Source organism: Anabrus simplex, chromosome 2 (genome assembly GCF_040414725.1).
Source record: "Anabrus simplex isolate iqAnaSimp1 chromosome 2, ASM4041472v1, whole genome shotgun sequence".
In the NCBI taxonomy this organism is placed as follows: domain Eukaryota; kingdom Metazoa; phylum Arthropoda; class Insecta; order Orthoptera; family Tettigoniidae; genus Anabrus; species Anabrus simplex.
This window is the reverse complement of record NC_090266.1, coordinates 15,193,721-15,217,324: the sequence shown is the minus strand read 5'-3', so window position 1 is coordinate 15,217,324 and position 23,604 is coordinate 15,193,721.

Genomic DNA, 23,604 nt, shown 5'->3' with positions numbered 1-23,604 from the left:
ACTGTGATTTCTGGGAATCTAATAGTTTCTGAGATTCAGACAAAGTTATTTCACTCCCATATATTGTCACAGTGACACGAATGGCGGGAAAATGAACATGTGTCAGGACAGGCAACCCCGCACGTGAAATTTACTGGATTCCAAGGAGAAAATAGCATATAATTTTATATTCCTGGAAAACTTTAAAAGACTTAACAAAAGCTTTTGATATAACTGACTGCAGCTTGTTTTTAGAAAATTTATACTCGGGGAATGGCCTATAACTGGTTCAAATCATTTTTAGAGGATAGAAAAAAGATTGTTGAAACATCATATACCGGTACTGATTTGAGCAAAAATGAACTTAAGAATGTGTATTCCTGTGCCAGAAACATAGGTCATGGTGTTCGACAGGGGTCAGTTTTAGGACTATTATTATTTTTTATATTTACCAATGATATAGTCCAAATAGCCGATGATATGCAAGGAGTGCAATTAACTTTGTTTGCAGATGATACTACTGTTTTTGTAGCTTATGAAAAATTATGAAGGGTTAGAATTAAATGCAGGCAATATAGTGAGTAATATCCTGAGCTGGCTTGAAGATAATACATTAATCTTAAGTAAACAGAAAACTTCTGTGAATAGATTTCACCATAACATTAAGCTAAATATAGGAATTTGTCCAGTATCATTTGAAGAGACCATAGTTTAGTGCTCATCATCAACAAAGTTCCTTGGATTGTGGATGGATGAATCATTAATTTGGGAAAAACATACAGAGTGTATAGGGAAAAACTTACTACAATTTATTTCATGATAATATCTTTGTAAAATAGTTTTAATTTAGAGGCTTAGAGGCTGCGTTGATGGGGTGAAAGTTCCTTTTTGGATCATTGTAAGTATCTAGGTGTTAATATAAGGGAAGATCTTCATTGGCGTAATCACATAAATGGGATTGTAAATAAAGGGTACAGATCTCTGCACATGGTTATGGGGGTGTTTAGGGGTTGTAGTAAGGATGTAAAGGAGAGGGCATATAAGTCTCTGGTAAGACCCCAACTAGGGTATGGTTAAAGTGTATGGGACCCTCACCAGGATTACCTGATTCAAGAACTGGAAAAATCCAAAGAAAAGCAGCTCGATTTGTTCTGGGTGATTTCCGACAAAAGAGTAGCGTTACAAAAATGTTGCAATGTTTGGGTTGGGAAGAATTGAGGGAAAGAAGAAGAGCTGCTCGACTAAGTGGTATGTTCCTAGATGTCAGCGGAGAGTTGGCGTGGAATGACATTAGTAGACGAATAAGTTTGAATGGCGTTTATAAAAGTAGGAAAGATCACAATATGAAGATACAGTTGGAATTCAAGAGGACAATTTTGGGCAAATATTCATTTATAGGAAGGGGAGTTAGGGATTGGAATAACTTTCCAAGGGAGACGTTCAATAAATTTCCAGATTCTTTGAAATCATTTAGGAAAAGGCTAGGAAAGCAACAGATAGGGAATCTGCCACCTGGGCGACTGCCCTAAATGCAGATCAGTATTGATTGATTGATTGATTGATTGATTGATTGATTGATTGATTGATTGATTGATTGATTGATAACGTATTTTTCATATGTCCATCCCATACTAACCTATGGAATCATTCACAGGGGGAATTCACGATATAGAAAAAACATCTTTAAGTTACAAAATATTATAATTAGAAGAATGCCCGGTGTCGGCAGAAGGACAAGCTGCAAAAATATTTTGAACTTTATTCTATTTTACCATTGCCTAGCCTTTATGTCTTCCATACACTTGTATATATGAAAGAGAATGTAATCAGTTTCACCGTAAACACAGGTAGACATAGGTATATTACTAGAAATAGACACAGTCTGCACATAGAATCACACAAAACTAAGCTTTATGAATCAAGTTTGAATTATGCAGGAGTACATTTGTTTAATAAATTGCCAGACTTCATTAAGCATAGAAAACAATGTTCAACATTGAAGAAAGGATCATTCAAATTTGATTATAACCATTGTTTTTATTCTATTGAAGAATAATTAGCTCTTGAAAATTAACAAATGTATCATCTTTTTTGTGCTTCTTCACTCTCTGCACATGGTTATGAGGGTGTTTAGGGGTTGTAGTAAGGGTGTAAAGGAGAAGGCATATAAGTCTCTGGTAAGACCCCAACTAGAGTATGGTTCCAGTGTATGGGACCCTCATCAGGATTACCTAATTCAAGAACTGGAACAAATCCAAAGAAAAGCAGCTCGATTTGTTCTGGGTGATTTCCGACAAAAGAGTAGCGTTACAAAAATGTTGCAAAGTTTGGGCTGGGAAGTATTGGGAGAAAGAAGAAGAGCTGCTCGACTAAGTGGTATGTTCCGAGCTGTCAGCGGAGAGATAGCGTGGAAAAACATTAGTAGATGATTAAGTTTGAGTGGTGTCTTTAAAAGCAGAAAAATCACAATATGAAGATAAAGTAGGAATTCAAGACGGCAAATTGGGGCAAATATTCATTCATAGGAAGGGTAGTTAGGGATTGGAATAATTTACCAAGGGAGACGTTCAATAAATTTCCAATTTCTTTGAAATCATTTAAGAAAAGGCTAGAAAAACAACAGATAGGGAATCTGCCACCTGCGCGGCTACCCTAAATGCAGATCAGTATCGATTGTTAAATTGATTGATTAATACATTGTATATTTCTCTTTATTTCCCATAGCATGTATATTACTGTTTTATCCTTTGTTATCGTAAATATGATTACTGACTTGTGCCATATCACTTTATGATCAGTTGGATGAATTACAGTCCAATACAAGTACTTCATAATAGCCTACACTTCATGCATTAGGCCTACAAGTGATTGAATTGATGCACCTGTTTTTTATAAATCGTAATCGTGCCTTTCAGTGGTTTTTAAATAATTACATTACCGGTATAACATACAATTGCATTCTATGGACATTTCTTAAGTACTTAAAATGGAAATTGGAACCCATGGTTTATGCTAAATATCTTCGTATGTAAAGTAAATCGACGTATAGTAACTGCAGGATTATTTCGTCAACTTATTATCATAGTTTATAATTGTGAATATTTGTATATATGTATATTTGTATATTTATATATATCATCCTTCAATCTATAGACGGTATTAGTGATCACGGAGCTGTTTTTGTGGTAATTAAAAATAAATGTGAAAGTAAGGAAGATATTAAAATTAGGACAATTAAGCAGCACCATATGGCTGATAAAAAGGCATGAGGGAGTTTTTAATAAGTAACTATGATCGCTGGAAAACGGTAAATAAAAAAGTAAAGAGACTCTCGGATGTGTATAAACCAATTGTTTAGGAATGTGAAAATAGGTTTGTACCTTTAAAGGTGGTAAGGAATGGTAAGGATCCACTATATTATAAAAGAGAAGTAAAAAGACTAAGAAGGAGGTGCAGATTGGAAAGAAATAGAGTTAGAAATGGCTGTGGATGTAATGAAAAATTGAAGGAACTTACTAGGAAATTGAATCTAGCAAAGAAATCAGCTAGGATAACATGCTGGCAAGCATAATTGGCAGTCATACAAATTTTAGTGAAAAATGGAAGGGTATGTATAGGTATTTTAAGGCAGAAACAGGTTCCAAGAAGGACGTTCCAGGAATCATTAATGAAGAATGGGAGTGTGTATGCGAGGATCTTCAAAAGGCAGAAGTATCCAGTCAGCAGTATGTAAAGATTGTTGCTTACAAGGATAACGTCCAGATATAGGAGGTGACTAATACTAAAGAAGTATTCAAGTTTACCTATGAAAGCAATGACATTTACAGTAAAATATAAAAGTTGAAAACTAGAAAGCAGCTGGAATTTATAAGGTTTCGGGTGATATACTAAAGACAATGGGTTGAGATAGAGTACCATTCTGAAGTACTTTTTTGATTATTGTTTGCATGAAGGAACTTTACCAAATGAATGGAGCATTGCTATAGTAGCCGCTGTATATAAAGGAATGGGTGATATACATAAAGCTGAAAATTACAGGCCAGTCAGTTTGACATGCATTGTATGTAAGCTTTGGGAAAGCATTCTTTCTGATTATATAAGACATGTTTGCAAAATTAATAACTGGTTTGATAAAAATCAGTTTGTGTTTCGGAAAGGTTATTCCACTGAAGCCCAATTTGTAGGATTCCAGCAAGATATAGCAGATATCCTGGATTCAGAAGGTTAATTGGGCGGTATCACGATTGACCTGTCTAAGGCATTTGATAGGGTAGATCATATGAGACTACCCTCAAAAATGAGTGCAATTGGACTTGACAAAAGAGCGACTGAATGGATGGCTCTGTTTATAGAAAATAGAACTCGGATAACTAGAGTAGGTGAAGCTTTATTTGTCCCTGTAATGATTAAGAACGGAATTCCTCAAGGCAGGATTATTGGACCTTTATGTTTTCTTATGTATATCAACGATATGTGTAGAGAAGTGGAATCAGAGATAAGGCTCTCCGCAGATGATGTTATTCTGTACAGAGTAATAAATAAGTTACAACATTGTGAGCAACTGCAAAATGACTTCGATAATGTTGTGAGATGGACAGGAGGCAATGGTGTGATGATAAACGGGGTTAAAAGTCAGGTTACATAGGAAAAGTCCCCTCAGTTTTAATTACTGCAATGATGGGGTGAAAGTTCCCTTTGGGGATCATTGTAAATACCTAGGTATTAATATAAGGAAAGATCTTCATTGGGGTAATCACATAAATGGGATTGTAAATAAGGGGCACAGATCTCTGCACATGGTTATGGGGGTATTTAGGGGTTGCAGTAAGGATGTAAAGGAGAGAGCATATTTGTCTCTCGTGAGACCCCAACTGGAGTATGGTTCCAGTGTATAGGACCCTCACTAGGATTACTTGATTCATGAAAAATCCAAAGATAGCAGCTCGATTTGTTCAGGGTGATTTCCGACAAAAGAGTAGCGTTACAAAAATGTTGCAAAGTTTGGACTGGGAAGACTTGGTACTAAGGAGACAAGCTACTCGACTAAGTGGTATGTTCCGAGCTGTCAGTGGAGAGATGGTATGGGAGGACATCAGTGGACGGATAAGTTTGAGTGGTGTCTTTCAAAGTAGGAAAGATCACAACATGAAAATGAAGTTGGAATTCAAGAGGACAATTTTGGGCAAATATTCGTTTAGAGGAAGGGGAGTTAGGGATTGGAATAACTTACGAAGGGAGATGTTCAATACATTTACAGTTTATTTGCAAACATTTAAGGAAGAGCTAGGAAAACTACAGATAGGGAATCAGCCACCTGGGCGAGACTGCCCTAAATGCAGATCGGTAGTGATTAATTGATTGATTGATTGATTGATTGATTGATTGATTGATTGATTGATTGATTGATTGAATCTCTTATCATATGCTACCTGCATAATATTTCACGTTTCCAGCTAACCTGTAGGACTGTCTCAAGCTATTTATAAATTTGTGCTCATCTTCGCACATCCTAATTCACTTACGAACACAACTACTCGTCGTACCTCTGACTACTTCTTTCTAACCTTGTCCGGTATTTTCAGAATTCTCTTTGTTTTTGCCCCGGAGTTGTGTACCCATCTTGATTATCCTGGAGGATCGCTTAAAAGCTTTAGTGGGACAAAATAAACACTTATAGAACGAATTCCAACAACTAATTGCTTTGACGAAGCCTTTGCAAGAGCAGAATGAAGCATTACTAGCACGGCTCCAGGAGCGTGAGTCTGCTGGTGCCGTTGCTACGTCTAGCAGTGTTGGCCAAGTTGCCAAAATCTCTGCCAAGCTACCACCGTTTTGGTATGACAGACGAACTGTTTGGTTCGCCCAAGTTGAGACTCAATTCAGGCTCGCGGGCATTACGGCCGACCAGACTAAATTTTATAATGTAATTTCACAACTTGACATAGATTTCATAGCCGAGGTAGAAGACATTGTTATTAACCCCTATCCATAGGAAGTAACGAAAAACTAAAATTTGAACTGGTTCGTTGCCTTCCAGTATCCGAAGAGCAGCGAGTTTTCCAACTTCTTGGTCACGAACTCGGTGATAGGAAAGCATTACAGTATTTACGTCACTTAAAGTCATTAGCTGGTAGCTCACTTCATCACGAAAGTCTATTAAAACAACTTTTGATGCGTCGACTACCCCAGCACTTGCAGGCTACATTAGCGGCCCGCTGATATAGCAGAGTTTGCTGAAAAGATCTTGGAACTTTCACCTAATGTCATACCACCATATAGTCGCTTGGCCGTACATGCTACAACTGCGCCGAACACTTTCGCTGCCCAGATGGTGAAATTGACGCGTAAAGCCGGTGCCCTGGCCCGTACCCATCCCCGAGGCAGGATTCACAGTAGGAGGAGACCTAAAAGCCGCGACCGTTCCTTTACGCCACAGGGCCGGTTTTGTTGGTGCCACAAAACGAACCAAGATAAAACTGTAAAATGTACTAGTCCTTGTTCCTGGCAGGTGGAAAACGAAACGAACAGCAAGTGAAGACGGCAACTGCCTGTTCTACATCGGACCGCCGTCTGTTTATTTTTGATCAGAATACCAATGCAAAATTTTTGATTACACCGGATCTGCTCTTTGCTCTGTCCTGCGTGAGCTTCTGGGAAGCACTTGCAAACCTTCCGGGTATGAGCTGACTGCTGCGAACGGCAATACTATCAGGACGTACCTCAACCTTGGTTTACGTCGTGACTTTTGCTGTCAATTTGTCATTGCTGATATTAGCACAGCCATCATTGGTTCCGATTTTCTGGCTTACTATAACTCACTCCCTGACTGCCGTAACAGATGCGTCGTCGACGGCACCACCGACCTACACGTTAAGGCATCTGCACCCTCGATCGAACAGGCCTGCATAAAGACTGCTGCAGTATCCACCGACTCACCTTTTAGCATGTTACTCGCTGACATTCAGTCCATTACTCGCCCACCTGGGATCTAAAGTGATATTAAACACAGTAGTGTACATCACATCAGGACAACCGAAGGCCCACCGGTCTCTTGTTGACCCCGTCGTCTAGGACCTCAAAAATTTCAGATAGCGAAGAGAATTCGTGGACATGGTAAGGTGCGGTACAGCGAGACCTTCTAATAGTCTCTGGTCCTCACCCTTGCACCTTGCACATAAGCGGGACAACTCATGGCGTCCATGTGGCGATTACCGGGCGTTGAACGCAAGGACATTACTCGACCGCTACCCGGTACGACTCATAGGAGATTTTTGCCAGAAAATTGCTGAGTCAACTATTTTCAGTACGGTTGACCTAATCAAGACCTACCAACAGATCCCGATTCATCCTAGTGACATTTGCAAAACACCCATAACGACACCTTTCAGGCTGTTAAATTTCACTATGTCATTCGGGTTACGAAATGCTGGACAAACTTTCCAGCGTTTTATGGATGAGGTCACTAGGGATTTATTGTAAACATCTGTTTCCCGAATATTGACGATAACCTGGTATTTTCACGGGATGCTGAAGAGCATATGTACCATCTCCCCGTGCATTTCCAGAGATAAGCTGATTACGGTGTAGTCATAAATCCAACCAATTGCGTATTAGGTGCAAGTGAGTTAACCTTCTTTGGCTATCGGCTCTCAAAGGACGGTACGAAATCTCCACCAGAGACCAATCTCTCCTGGAATATCCTCTACCGAAGACTGTCCAGGGCCTCTGCCGGTTCTTGGGCGTGGTCAACTTCTATAGACGTTTCCTGCCACATGCGGCTGAACTGCAGGCGCCATTGGTGAACGTCCTAGCCAATTCGAAGCTTAAGGGCTCTAAACCCGTCCCCTGGACTCCAGAATTGCAACGTGCTTTCCACGAATGCAAAGAAAGCCTAGGGAAAACCACTCAACTTTCTCATCTATTGCCAGGTGCGCCACTAGGTCTCTTTACCGAAGCATCGAATACTCAAGTTGGAGCAAGTTTGCAACAGAAAGTTGGATATCAGTGGCAGCCCCTAGCGTTTTTCAGCAAGAAGCTTTCAGCACGTCAGATAACATGGCCGGCCTATTACAGGGAACTATTAGCTGTGTACGAGGCTGTCCCGCATTTCCGCTATATACTGAAAGTAAAACACTGCACCATATAAACGGACCACAAGCCTCTGCTTTATGCATTTTCTCAACGCAGAGAAAAACTACCCACCAGCCCAACTTAATCAGCTGTCTTTCATAATCGCAGTTCACAACTGATATTCAGCAAATAAAGGGAGCAGATAACGTTGTCGCCGATACAATGCCTCGTGTTGAAGACATCTCATTAGAAGATAACTACGCTGCGCTGGCTCTATCCCAAGCGGATGATGACGAACTCAAAGCCTTATCGCGTGGCGGTATGTCACTGATACTATAAAAAGTAACCCTCCGGGGCACGCCGACTATCATTATAAGTGATAGGTCAACTGGAAAACCCCGTCCGTTCTTGACACTTCCGTTTCGATTTAAGTTCTTTGACAAGCTCCATAACTTAAGTCACTTCTCGTCTAGTCTCAGATAGAGTTGTTTGGCCATCTATTCAGAAAGACACTTGCGCCTGGACCAGTGCTTGTTTGTCGTGACAACGCAATAAAGTGACGAGGCATAATATATTTTCTTTGGGGAATTTTGGAGCACCCACAGGCCGTTTCAACCACATTCACTTAGATATTGTTAGCCCACTGCCCGTCTGTGCAGGCTATCATTATCTCCTCACTGCCGTTGACAGATTTACTCGCTGGCCAGAGACATGGCCGATGCGCAGCATCACTGCCGAAGAAACAGCCGATACCCTAATAAGTGGTTGGTTCTCCCGATTTGGTCTTCCTACTCGTATAACTACTGACCAAGGTAGACAATTCGAGTCTACCCTGTTTCGCAGACTTATGACACAATTTGGTACAACGAAAATCCGTACAACCAGTTACCACCCATCCGCTAACGGTATGGTAGAGCGTCTTCATAGACAGTTAAAAGCTTTACTGATGCGTCACAGTGCAACGTGGATTGAAGCCTTACCCCCTAGTGTTGCTTGGCATGCGTGCGGTTCGAAAGGAAGATCTGAACGCTTCCCCTGCCGAACTAGTTTTTGGGGAACCTCTACGCCTCCCTGGAGAAATGGTTACTTCTTCGCCCAGTTCTTCCACTTCAGTTGACCCTTCTGTTTTTGCAAATCATTTAAAGAAGGTAATGGCTGAACTTAGATCTGTACCTGCCTCCCGCCCTAGTCAAGAGACTTAGTCAAGGACTTGGCAACTGCCTCCCATGTTTTCCTGAGGGCTGGCCATGTGAAGCCTCCTCTGCAGCCCCCATACTGTGCTCCTTACCCCGTAGTTAGCCGTAATGAGAAGACTTTGACACTAATGATTGGAAACAGGGAAGTAGTTGTGAGTACAGACCGTGTGAAACCTGCATTCATAGAGACAAACATTGCTGTTCCTACCTACACCAACACACCTGACACATCTGCTACCCCCACTTCATCCAGAGAACCTAGTACTTCTTTTACACCTTTCTTACCCGGTGCATCATCACCACCCAGAATGTACACAGCAGGATCAGAAGGAAGAATTCACTTTGCCCGTCCATTCGATTTGTGAACTTTCCTTCTTGCGGGGGGGGGGGGGTTGTTGTGGCGGCATCCGGAAGAATGAACTTGCCCTACGTACGGAACGCACCCTCATGCACGATGCAACAATGCATCAGGTCATATAGCTTCTTGAAGGAGCGTCATTCGAGTGTGTATGAGCATGAGCATCACGTCTCTTTGTGCCTTGTTTGTTGTAACTAATGTACACTGACTGACAGTGACAATGCAACACCAAGAGGGAGTGGTTCGAAAGGGATGAAAGTTGGGGAAAAAACAGAGACGGCACGGACGAATAATTGATGTTTATTTCAAACCGATATGCAGGTTACACAATGCGCACGGCATCGACTCAGTAGGATGTAGGACCACCGCGAGCGGCGATGCACGCAGAAACACGTCGAGGTACAGAGTCAATAAGAGTGCGGATGGTGTCCTGAGGGATGGTTCTCCATTCTCTGTCAACCATTTGCCACAGTTGGTCGTCCGTACGAGGCTGGGGCAGAGTTTGCAAACGGCGTCCAATGAGATCCCACACGTGTTCGATTGGTGAGAGATCCGGAGAGTACGCTGGCCACGGAAGCATCTGTACACCTCGTAGAGCCTGTTGGGAGATGCGAGCAGTGTGTGGGCGGGCATTATCCTGCTGAGACAGAGCATTGGGCAGCCCCTGAAGGTAAGGGAGTGCCACCGGCCGCAGCACATGCTGCACGTAGCGGTGGGCATTTAACGTGCCTTGAATACGCACTAGAGGTGACGTGGAATCATACGCAATAGCGTCCCAAACCATGATGCCGCGTTGTCTAGCGGTAGGGCGCTCCACAGTTACTGCCGGATTTGACCTTTCTCCACGCCGACGCCACACTCGTCTGCGGTGACTATCACTGACAGAACAGAAGCGTGACTCATCGGAGAACACGACGTTCCGCCATTCCCTCATCCAAGTCGCTCTAGCCCGGCACCATGCCAGGCGTGCACGTCTATGCTGTGGAGTCAATGGTAGCCTTCTGAGCGGACGCCGGGAGTGCAGGCCTCCTTCAACCAATCGACGGGAAATTGTTCTGGTCGATATTGGAACAGCCAGGGTGTCTTGCACATGCTGAAGAATGGCGGTTGACGTGGCGTGCGGGGCTACCACCGCTTGGCGGCGGATGCGGCGATCCTCGCGTGCTGACGTCACTCGGGCTGCGCCTGGACCCCTCGCACGTGCCACATGTCCCTGCGCCAACCATCTTCGCCACAGGCGCTGCACCGTGGACACATCCCTATGGGTATCGGCTGCGATTTGACGAAGCGACCAACCTGCCCTTCTCAGCCCGATCACCATACCCCTCGTAAAGTCGTCTGTCTGCTGGAAATGCCTCCGTTGACGGCGGCCTGGCATTCTTAGCTATACACGTGTCCTGCGGCACACGACAACACGTTCTACAATGACTGTCGGCTGAGAAATCACGGTACGAAGTGGGCCATTCGCCAACGCCGTGTCACATTTATCGTTCGCTACGTGCGCAGCACAGCGGCGCATTTCACATCATGAGCATAACTCAGCGACGTCAGTCTACCCTGCAATTGGCATAAAGTTCTGACCACTCCTTCTTGGTGTTGCATTTGCTCTGTCAGTCAGTGTATCTCATACGCCAAGTGTATGTCGTGACTGTGTTATCCATGAGGACTGACATATTTATAGTAATGATGTGGAGCCGCCTACAACCAATAGGCACAGTTATCTTGTGATATTCTAAGGAAATTGCCTCTTTACTCCTGGAAAGTGCTTTAGGAGGTTCAATGTGGTTTATTACTTTACTGCGAAATAACATTCTTACATTTTAAGTCGTTTTAATAATTTATCTGTGAACGAAAATGTCCTTTACAAATACAGAAAAGAGGACAGTTATGGAAGGAAAGGGTTTCAAACTGTCTGGCCTGTAATTTTCTGCATGATATTTGTCATACTTGTACTCAGGGGCTACTATAGCAATCTCTCATTCATTTGGTTCTTAGGGACAAACTTATGTCTACCAATTTATCCCATGATCAATTCTAGTCTTTAATAAATCTTGTGAATGTTACACTGTGTATACAAATATTATTAACTGAGATACTATCTGGAAATGTAATTTTGGAATGTATTTAATGGAAGGTCATGAAGAGTGATTGTGCTCTATTTAAAGAAAGTTTATTTATCCATAGCCATTTATAGATGAACTGAATGCCACTTTTCATAAAAGCAATATAGATTAAAGTTCTTACCATGATAAGGTTACACACTGTCATATTTCTGTTCACACTGGTCAGACAACAGATATATCATGTAAAAATTCAAGCAGGCATAAGAACATAAACGCACATATATGTACAGGTATATAAGGGCCCTCAACATTAATAACTCAAAAGAGAGCCCTGAAACAGAAAAGAGGTATCCAGTCTTCATAGTTGGGATGCATTTTATGACATTTCCAAAATCCACTACAAAAAGGTCTATAATGAAAAAAAGAAATTTGGATAAAATATAAAATTGGTAGATATTTTATAACCGTTATAGATGAACTAGAGTCCAGAGGGGATAAAAGCAGCCCATGAGATTTTGAGATCTACCAATTCAGCATATCATTATAATGAGTACAAATTCCTCAGAGCTCGCTACAAAGAGTCTCTTACTAAATTAAAGGCTCAAAATGTTAGTAGAAAGCTAACAAAATCCAGTTGTGTGATTAAATCTGTATGGAAAGTAATACGAATAGCTCTGTTTTGTTAAACCTGTAATGATTTCAAACTATATTTATTGTTACAGCCCACATGAAGCACATGTAGGGTATCATTTGAAGTAATTCCACATTCTGTATATTAGTTGACTAAATTTGTAAGTAGTACAGCAGATATTATAAGTAGAATTTTGTAAACAATATAAATTTATTAAGGATGAGCTGTGTGTTTAATAGAAAAAATTGTTGGCATAAATTGTATAACATTGTATTATAGGAAAATTTTCTTCTCTTGTTAATTTAATATTTAGTGCTTAACAATAATGTATTTTAGTGTACCATTTGCTACCGAGGCAGACACCTCCTTTGCAAATGAAGAGATTTTGACTTTAGTTTGGAAGAAATAACAAAGGGAGATGAAATTCACAACAACATTCCTAAAATATAGCTTTAAAAATGAATGATTCTACAATTATCCACCTACAAGAAGTGTGCAGTAAATTCTTTCGTGATCTCGCGAAAAATAATTTAATATAAGTATAATAATTATATATCGGCATAATTATAATATTATATTAATAATTATTCATTTTTGATATTTTGATTTCCATGGATTTGGAATTCCCATTTATGTACACCGGAGAGTGACAGAAAACGTCAGGTCTTATCTGTAGAATCCAGGGATTGAGGTGTCTGGATTTGTAAAACACAATGATCCTGTTTTATAAGAGGACTACTATGTTATTTTTATTGCTATAGAGGGAGGAATTAGTTATGAATCTCAGAGGTAAGATTTTCAAATTATCTGATTCCAAATTAAATGTAATCAGTATACACATAGCCATCATCTTATCAAAGACTTGCGGTTGATCAAAGCTGTGCAGAATGTAAATATTAAAGTTACCGGTAATAGATTGTGTAAGTATTTCAGAAATGTTGATTTAATAGATGTCTCGGGGTTGTGGAGGCACTTGCTTACTAAGCATGGCTATTATTTTAATAGGGATGGAAAGTAATCTCTAAGTGGACAAATTGTTAAAATTATGAGGAGTGATAAGAAGAAGAATCTAAATGCAAGTAATCCTATACCACTGAAATTGCACGTAGGCCCTACAGGGAAACCAACTTGGAAACATGGGTCATCAAATCTAGATCTAAGTACAAGGATCCGGTTCATAAGGGAGTCACAAACCACAAGATATATGTAACATTAGGAAATAGATCAGATGTTAATACTAGAGAAAAGGTTTCAGTGGACCTATCTTCATGAACAGTTAAGATTGCCAGCAAACATAATAATGAAAATACGGCCTTTACCGTTTTCCGTATAAGAAATAAGATAGGTAAAATGGATATAACCCTGAATTCATGTTCTGCTGATAATTTGTGTTTGAAAGAACATTGGCTTTTAAAGGAGGAGGCTGACTTTTGTATTCCATCAGGATATGAGGAAATTGCATATATTCGCAGGGATAGGATTTCAAATGGCTAATTGCAGTATATAAGAAAATAAATACAAATACAGTTATGCACCTCATTAGACATAGATCAGTTTTAAGTAGAAAAGCTGTTTGAAATAGCTGGGGTGATAGTTACTCGTATTAATCATCTATTAATCACCACTGATCTGCATTTAGGGCAGTCACCCAGATGGCAGATCCCTATCTGTTTTACCAAGATATTTCTTAAATAATTGGAAAGAATTCGGAAATTTCTTGAACATCGCCTTTGGTAAATTATTTCAATCACTAACTCCTCTTCATATAAACGAACATTTTCCCCAATTTATATTTCTGAATTCCAACTTTGCCTTCATATTTTGATCTTTGCTACTTTTAAAATCACTACTCTAATTAATTCGTCCACTGTCATTCAAAGGCATCTCTCCACTGACAGCTACGAACATACCACATATTGGAGTAGCTCGTCTTCTTTCTCCCAAGTCTTCCCAGCCCAAACTTTGTAATATTTTCGTAACGCTACTTTTTTCGGAAATATCCCAAAACCAATCGAGCTGCTTTCCTTTTGTTTTTTCAGTTCTCTTAAGGTGGAATGGTCAACAAATTGTCTCTAAAATGATTAATCAGAGGCCTTACTTTAAATAGTTTATCATGTTTAGGGTCATTGGCTGGTTTGGATTTTCCATTGTCAGCTATGTGAAAATATCTACAAATCGTTCAAAAGCTCCTGGTCTAAATGTTGTTGCTACCAGTGATGTTGGTTGTGTAGTGAAGTACACAACACACTGAATCTGCTTTAACTACACTTTTATTTTACACCACGATTATCGCTACACAAATGTACAAAAACAGTTCATTCCATCTTTATTTTTCTGCCGCTTTTCTCTAGGCAAAGAAGAGTTATCTACGGTTTTTAGTTCTCTCAAAGTCCACTAGGGGCGGCCTACACCGCTCCCCCTCCAGTAACCAAGTTACGATACAAAGACAATATAAACATAAACAAATATACCATAATCACAAGAATATTAAATATATACAACATCATCTAAATAGCGAGTAGGAAACCTGACAGTCCTTCCACTACGTGATTTTGTTACCACTTTCTCCTTGCTGGGTTTGTCCTGGGAATCCGCGGTTGATCCATCAGGGGGGCAGTGTCCTTGGCATTGTTTGATGCGCTTGTGAACAGTTGGCTGTTGAGAGAGCTCTTGCATTATTGCAGTGATAAAGTACTTAAAACCTATTAAAATAGTTTAATTGTGTGTATTTGTGATTCATTTAGTGCTATTTATATAGTGGTGTTTAGTGCTTGTTGGTAGAAATTGGGAGTAGTGATATTTATTTAAATTTTATAACAAGTAATTCAGTTGGTCTTCAGTAAATTACGTTTTCTAGGTTAAATAGGCTAGCTAGGTGTACCTTGCTGCGAATTTAGTTTTAGGAAATACTTTATGTAATAAGATTAACTTTGAAAAATATTTGTAAATATCTGTAGGTTCGTTGGTATAATACTTAGAAAGGCAGATTATCATAATAGTATCGTAACTTACGCCGAAACTTCTCCGGTATTTCGTATAGATATCCGTTCAAACTATCGCGAAGGTAATAATTTACTACCACACGATACGCTTGTAAACTTCCATTAAAAAAGAAGTTAACGAGATTACACGATAATAGTTAACAGTCGTTGTATTGTTATTGATTATTGTCGCTCTTCATATTCAAATATTTCATTGTTGGCTAAATCGTGAACAAAGGGTGTATAAAATAGCGTAGTCAAGTAAATATAAATAAAAATCAGCTGATCTTGTATTCCAATAACTTGTAGTTCAGAGTAGGTAGTTAAAGTACCCGTAATTTATATTTTGCTCCCTCGATCTTTCAGTATTTATGAGCGGTTAGCTAATAGTAATAAAGTTCATATATCCCAGTAATTGCAATTCAAATCCCTGGAGTAGTAGGAGTAGTTTTGACTGAAATATTTTTGAGAAATTATTGTAGACAACCTCGTATTTTTCAGTAGGCCTAATTAAGGACACTTTTATTCTCCGTCCTGTGGAGTAGGAAAATAATAGTAATCCACCAGCTGTAATATACACATAACCACATTTCAGTTGAGAATTGTAGTGAAGAAAAGGTATATTCGATAGTATCTTGCCTGTTATATTCATGTTTTTCTTTGTGTACGGCAATCCTTTCGATACTTAAGCAATTAACCAAACGCAAGGTTTCATTTCTATTAGAGCATAGTAGGATAAGGTAATACTAAAGAAATAACCTCCTGTCTACGCGCTTAACTTTGTTGGTAATCTTCGAATACGGTAGTTCTTGCGAATTTCAAACTTTAGGCCAAATTGCAATTTTCATTTCTGTTTGTGCTTAATAATAACCTATTGTAATTAGGATATGTCTGAAAGTACCTAGTTTAAAAACTGTTGTAGTGTATTGTAGTGACTTATTAGAAATTCGAGTGCTTATTCTATTATTTTGAGTGGTCTTGCGAATTTCAAACTTTAATTGTAAATTCCATTTCAGTTTGTGCTTAGTAATAACCTGTTGTATTATAATTAGAATGCGTCTGAACATTGTTTAAAATCATTGTAGTGTATTATAGTACGTATCTTATTATAAATTAGTGTGTTTATTCTATTACTGTGAAATATTTTGTGTAGTATAGTATCTGTAGTATCTATAGTATCTCTTGGTATGTGTATTAACTCTCTTACTAGAATTCTGTTGCAGTAATTAAGGTAGAGTTAACTGCAGTTTAGAATTGTGTAGACCTAATTCTTGTGTATTATTATTAACAGCAATTTTCATTCTGTTAGAGTGTTGTAGAAAAGAATAGTACAATTAAGTAGTATTGTAGTGTAGTAGTAGCTTATATTAATTACGTTGTTCTTGTGTGATTCTTGTGAACTGCCCTAGACAATATTTCTTTCCTTTCATTTTTATAGGCACTATTTCTTTCCTTTCATTTTTATTTTCAAAGAATAAGTTATTTTATTTTTCCTTTTCTTCCTATTATTCCGTAAATAATGGTTACGCAGTGCAAGTGTAGGAACTGTGGGTGTGGCCAGGCATTAAGGAGTATGAGGGAGGAGTTGGAGTGTTTGAGGGAGATAATTAGGATTCTCTCAGAAGTCAGGAAGGAAAGTAGGCCTCCCTCAAAAAATGTACAGGATATACAGTTGGTGTAAAGGAGGGATGGGAAGGAAATGGGGGTATTATAGTAGACAGGTGGTTTAATGGTTTAAGGGGAAGGAGATTGCAGGCTGAGGGCTCTGTTCAGGATCAGAATTCAGGACAGGTGTCTGCGAGAAATCGTTACGAATCTCTGCAGGTAGAACAAGCGAGGTAAGATGAGGAACAGGGAACTGTTGCTGATATGTGTGGAAGTAGGAGGAAGGGAAGACGTAGGAAAGGGAAATGTAGTGTAGTGGAAAGGAAAAGACAGGTGGAACAGGGTCATAGTTATTTGCAGAAGCATTGTAAACAAAGGAATCGAATTAAGTAATTTAATAGATATATACTTACCAGATATTGCAATAGGAGTTGAATCATGGCTAAGAAATGATATAATGGATGCAGAAATATTCCCACGGAACTGGAGTGTGTATCCTAGAGATAGGATAGGAATGGTAGGAGGGGGAGTATTCATTCTGGTGGAGGAAGTAGCTTCTGCAGCAGTGAGAGAAGATAGGGCTGACCAGGAGGGGAAGGGTTCAAATGAGATGGGTAGGGTTGAGGCTCTGGTCATGGGAGATTCCATCGTTAGACATGTGGGGAAAGTGTGTGGAGGAAAAGGAACCAGGGTAGAGTGTTATCCAGGAATCAGGTTGAGGCAGATGTGGAGGAAAGTAGAAGGTAAGGAAGAGGGAAAGGAGAAGGTGGTAGTGTTTTACGTTGGTACTAACAACGTAAGGCAAGCAGGTATAAGTATCAACATATTTGGGGATATGTGGGATCTGGTAAATGCAGCACGGATGAAGTTTAAGGAAGCGGAGATTGTTATCAGTGGAATACTGCGTAGGAGTGATACTGACTGGAAAGTGATTGGGAATTTACATGAGACTGTGGAGTGGGTGTGTGAGAAACTGGGAGTGAGATTTCTAGATCCTAATGGGTGTGTAGGAGATAGGGATCTGCGCTCAGATGGCCTTCACTTAAACCGCAGTGGTACATATAAGTTAGGAAACTTGTTTAGAAGGGTTATAGGCAGTTGCATTCAGGGAAACGTGGTGACCTAGGGAGCGGTGTTAGGCAAACTGGGAGTTGGAAATCAATTAGGGATGACATAAAAACGTTAGTGCTCAATTGCAGAAGCATTGTAAACAAAGGAATCGAATTAAGTAATTTAATAGATATATACTTACCAGATATTGCAATAGGAGTTGAATCATGGCTAAGAAATGATATAATGGATGCAGAAATATTTCCACGGAACTGGAGTGTGTATCCTAGAGATAGGATAGGAATGGTAGGAGGGGGAGTATTCATTCTGGTGAAAGAAGAATTTGTAAGCTAAGAAAAAGTTAAGGATGAAAAACATGAAATTCTGGGTGTAAGGTTCATCTCTAAAGATAATAGGCAACTTGATGTCTTTGGAGTGTACAGACCGGGAAAGGGTAGCACTGATACGGATTCAGAATCATTTGATAAGATAATCAGCTATGTGGGAAACGATAAGAAAGGAACGTGATTGTAGCGGGTGATCTCAATTTACCAAATGTCAATTGGGAAGGTAAGACGAAAGACAGGAAGCATGAACAACAAATGGCAAATAAGTTAATATGGGAAAGGCATCTGGTTCAGAAAGTGATGGAACCAAGTAGAGGGAAGAATATTTTGGATGTGGTGCTGATAAAACCAGATGAGCTCTATTGAGAAACCGAAGTAATAGACGGTATTAGAGATCACGAATCTGTTTTTGTCGTATTTAAAAATAAATGTGAAAGGAAGGAAGGTATTAAAATTAGGACTATTAGGCAGTACTTATGGGTGATAAAACAGGCATGGGGGAGATTTTTAAAAAGTAACTATGATCGCTGAAAAACGGTAAATAAAAATGTAAACAGACTGTGGGATGGGTTTGAAGCAATTGTTGAGGAATGTGAAAATAGGTTAGTACCTTTAAAGGTGGTAAGGAATGGTAAGGATAGACTATATTATAACAGAGAAGTAAAGAGACTAAGAAGGAGGTGCAGGTTGGAACGAATTAGAGTTAGAAATGGTTATGGAGGTAAGGAGAAAATGAAGGAACTTAGTAGGAAAATGAATCTAGCAAAGAAGTCAGTTAAGGAAAACACGATGGCAAGCATAATGGGTGGTTATACAACTTTTAGTGAAAAATGGAAAAGTATGTATGGGTACTTTAAGGCAGAAAGAGGTTCAAAGAAGGGCATTCCAGGAATCATTAATGAACAAGGGTGAGCATTTTCAAAAGGTAGAAGTATTCAGTCAGCAGTATATAAAGATGTTTGGTTACAAGGATAATGTACAGATAGGGACGTGAGTAATATTAAAGGAGTATTAAAATTTACCTATGATATCAATGACATTTACAGTAAGATACAAAATTTGAAAACTAGAAAAGCAGCTGTAATTGATAATATTTCTGGGGATATACTAAAGGCAATAGGTTGGGATATAGTACCATACATGAAATATATATTTGATTATTGTTTGGTTGAAGGAGGTATACCAGATGAATGGAGAGTTGCTATAGTAGCCCCTGTGTATACAAGAAATGGTGATTGACATAAAGCTGAAAATTACAGGCCTTTGACATGCATTGCATGTAAGCTTTGGGAAAGCATTCTTTATGATTATATTACATATGTTTGCGAAATTAATAATGGTTTGACAGAAGGCAGTTTGGGTTTAGGAAAGGTTATTCCACTGAAGCTCAGCTTGTAGGATTTCAGCAAGATATAGCAGATATCCCGGATTCAGGAGGCGAAATGGACTCTATTGCGATTGACCTATCTAAGGCATTTGATAGGGTAGATCATGGAAGACTATTTTAAAAAATGAGTGCTACTGGACTAGAAAAAAGAGTGACTGAATGGGTGGCTATAATTCTAGAAAATAGAACTCAGGGAATTAGAGTAGGCGAAGCTTTATCTGACACTGTAATAATTAAGAGTGGGAATTCCTCAAGGCATTATTATTGGACCTTTATGTTTCCTTATATATATCAATGATATGTGTAAAGAAATGGAATCAGGGATAAGGCTGTTTGCAGATGATGTTATTTTGTACAGAGTAATAAATAAGTTACAAGATTGTGAGGGGCTGCAGAGTGACCTCGATAGTGTTGTGAGATGGACGTTGTTCAATGGTATGATGATAAACGGGGTTAAAAGTCAGGTTGTGAGTTTCACAAATAGGAAAGTCCTCTCAGTTTTAATTACTGTGTTGATGGGGGTGAACGTTCCTTATGGGTATCACTGTACGAACTTAGGTGTTAATATAAGGAAAGATCTGAATTGTGGTAAACACATAAATGGTATTGTAAATAAAGGTTACAGATCTCTGCACATGGTTATGAGTGTATTTATGGGTTGCAGTAAGGATTTAAAGGAGAGGGCATATACGTCTCTAGTAAGTCCCCAACTAGAGTATGGTTCCAGTGTATGGGACCCTCACCAGGATTACTTGATTCATGAACTGGAAAAAATCCAAAGAAAAGCAGCTCGTTTTGTTCTGGGTGATTTCTGACACAGGAGTAGTGTTACAAAAATGTTGCGAAGTTTCGGCTGGGAAGACTTGGAAGAAAGGAGACGATCTGGTCGATTAAGTGGTATGTTCCGAGCTGTCACTTGAGAGATGGAGTGGAAGGACATCAGTAGACGAATAAGTTTGGGTGATGTCTTTAAAAGTAGGAAAGATCACAATATGAAGATAAAGTTGGAATTCAGGAGGACAAATTGCGGCAAATATTCGTTCATAGGAAGGGGAATTAGGGAGTGGAATAACTTACCAAGGGAAATGTTCAATAATTTTCTAATTTCTTTCCGATCGTTTAAGGATAGGCTAGGAATACAACAGCTAGGGAATCTGCCACCTGGGCGACTGCCCTAAATGCAGATCAGTAGTGACTGATTGATTGATTGATTGATTGATTGATTGATTGATTGATTGATTGATTGATTGATTGATTGAACTCGTGGTCTGAGTGTTGTTACTGGTTCAATGGAAGGCAGTTTGGGTTAGGTTATTCCACCGGAGCTCAACTTGTTGTATTCCAGCAATAGCAGATATCTTGCATTCAAGTGGTCAAATGGACTCTATCAAGATTGACCTATCTAAGGCATTTGATAGAGTGCATTAGGAAAAAATGAGTGCAATTGCACTAGACAAAAGAGTGACTGAATGGTTAGCTATATCGATTCAAATGTATTTCTGTTCATTACATCAGAGATAGCAGACCAGTACATGCGATAGTGTGGTATTGGTACAACACCCATGTACAATAATATACAAAAAAGATTGTTCAATTTCATCTGATGTTATTTTAAGTGTGGCACCATCTTAATTATTACAGGGTGAGAGATAAAGCTTCGCCTACTCTAATTCTCCGAGTCCTTTTTCCTAGAAAATTCAAGTTATCGATGAGGTGAATTCCTCAAGCCAGTATTATTGTAACTTTATGTTTTCTTATATATAAGTATGAGTAAAGAAGTGGAATCCGAGATAAGGCTTGTTTTGGATGATGTTATTCTGTATAGAGTAATAAATAAGTTACAATATTCTGAGTAACTGCAAAAAGATCTCTACAATGTTCTCAGATGGACAGTAGGCAATGGTCTGATGAAACACGGCCTAAACGTCTGGTTGTGTTTCACGAATAGGAAAAGTCCTCTCAGGTTCAACTACTGTGCCGATGTGGTGAACGTTCCTTATGGGTATCTCTGTACGAACTTAGGTGTTAATATAAGGAAAGATCTTATTCGGGTTAAACACATGAACGGTATTGTAAATAAAGGGTACAGATCTCTGCACATGGTTATGAATGTATTTATGGATTGCAGTAAGGATTTAAATGAGAGGCACTGGTATGACCCCAACTAGAGTATTATTTTATTTCGTGTCAGAGTGTTGAGAAACTTAAAAATATAAATAAGGTATTAAACTAGAGTATTGATCTAGACAAACCAGTAGTTTATTAGGTAGTTAAATTTCTAGAAAATAGAACTCAGAGAATGGAATTAGGTGAAGCATTATCTGATCATATTGACAATTAAGAGGGGATCTTTATGTTCTCGTATGTATAGAAATGATATGAGTGAAGGGCCGATGACCTAGATGTTGCCCTTCATGACGCAAAACTGGCAGTGTCTAGCCTCTTACATCATACACTATTGTTTTCGACCGGTTGCCCTTCCTGACGTCAAAGAACTCGGATTAAGAAACTGTTTTACAACTTCTAACACGAGAATCGGGAATTTACAGCTAGATGCTCTTCTTAGATTTTAAATCGCTGTATCACGAACTATTGTTTTACAGCCGGATGCCCTTCCTGACGCAAAACTAAGATTTTAAATCGCAAGAATTTGTTTTAAGACTAGTTGCCCTTCCTGACGCAAAACTGGCAGTATCTAGCCTCTTACATCATACACTATTGTTTTCGACCGATTGCCCTTCCTGACGTCAAAGAACTCGGATTAAGATTCTGTTTTACAACTTCTAACACGAGAATCGGGGATTTACAGCTAGATGCTCTTCTTAGATTTTAAATCACTGTATCATGAACTATTGTTTTACAGCCGGATGACCTTCCTGACGCAAAACTAAGATTTTAAATCGCAAGAATTTGTTTTAAGACTAGTTGCCCTTCCTGACGCAAAACTAGCAGTATCTAGCCTCTTACATCATACACTATTGTTTTCGACCGGTTGCCCTTCCTGACGTCAAAGAACTCGGATTAAGAATCTGTTTCACAACTTCTAACACGAGAATCGGGGATTTACAGCTAGATGCTCTTCTTAGATTTTACATCGCTGTATCACGAACTATTGTTTTACAGCCGGATGCCCTTCCTGACGCAAAACTAAGATTTTAAATCACAAGAATTTGTTTTAAGACTAGTTGCCCCTCCTGATGCAAAACTAGCAGTATCTAGCCTCTTACATCATACACTATTGTTTTCGACCGGTTGCCCTTCCTGACGTCAAAGAACTCGGATTAAGAATCTGTTTTACAACTTCTAACACGAGAATCGGGGATTTACAGCTAGATGCTCTTCTTAGATTTTAAATCGCTGTATCACGAACTATTGTTTTACAGCCGGATGCCCTTCCTGACGCAAAACTAAGATTTTAAATCGCAAGAATTTGTTTTAAGACTAGTTGTCCTTCCTGACGCAAAACTAGCAGTATCTAGCCTCTTACATCATACACTATTGTTTTCGACCGGTTGCCCTTCCTGACGTCAAAGAACTCGGATTAAGAATCTGTTTTACAACTTCTAACACGAGAATCGGGGATTTACAGCTAGATGCTCTTCTTAGATTTTAAATCGCTGTATCATGAACTATTGTTTTACAGCCGGATGCCCTTCCTGACGCAAAACTAAGATTTTAAATCGCAAGAATTTGTTTTAAGGCTAGTTGCCGTTCCTGATGCAAAACTAGCAGTATCTAGCCTCTTACATCATACACTATTGTTTTCGACCGGTTGCCCTTCCTGACGTCAAAGAACTGGGATTAAGAATGTTTTACAACAAGTTGCCCTTTCTAACATGAGAATCGGGGATTTACAGCTAGATGCTCGCCGGATGCCCTTCCTGACGGCGTAAGTTGCCAGGATTTGAATCGCGGTATCCATCATTGTGTCTGACTT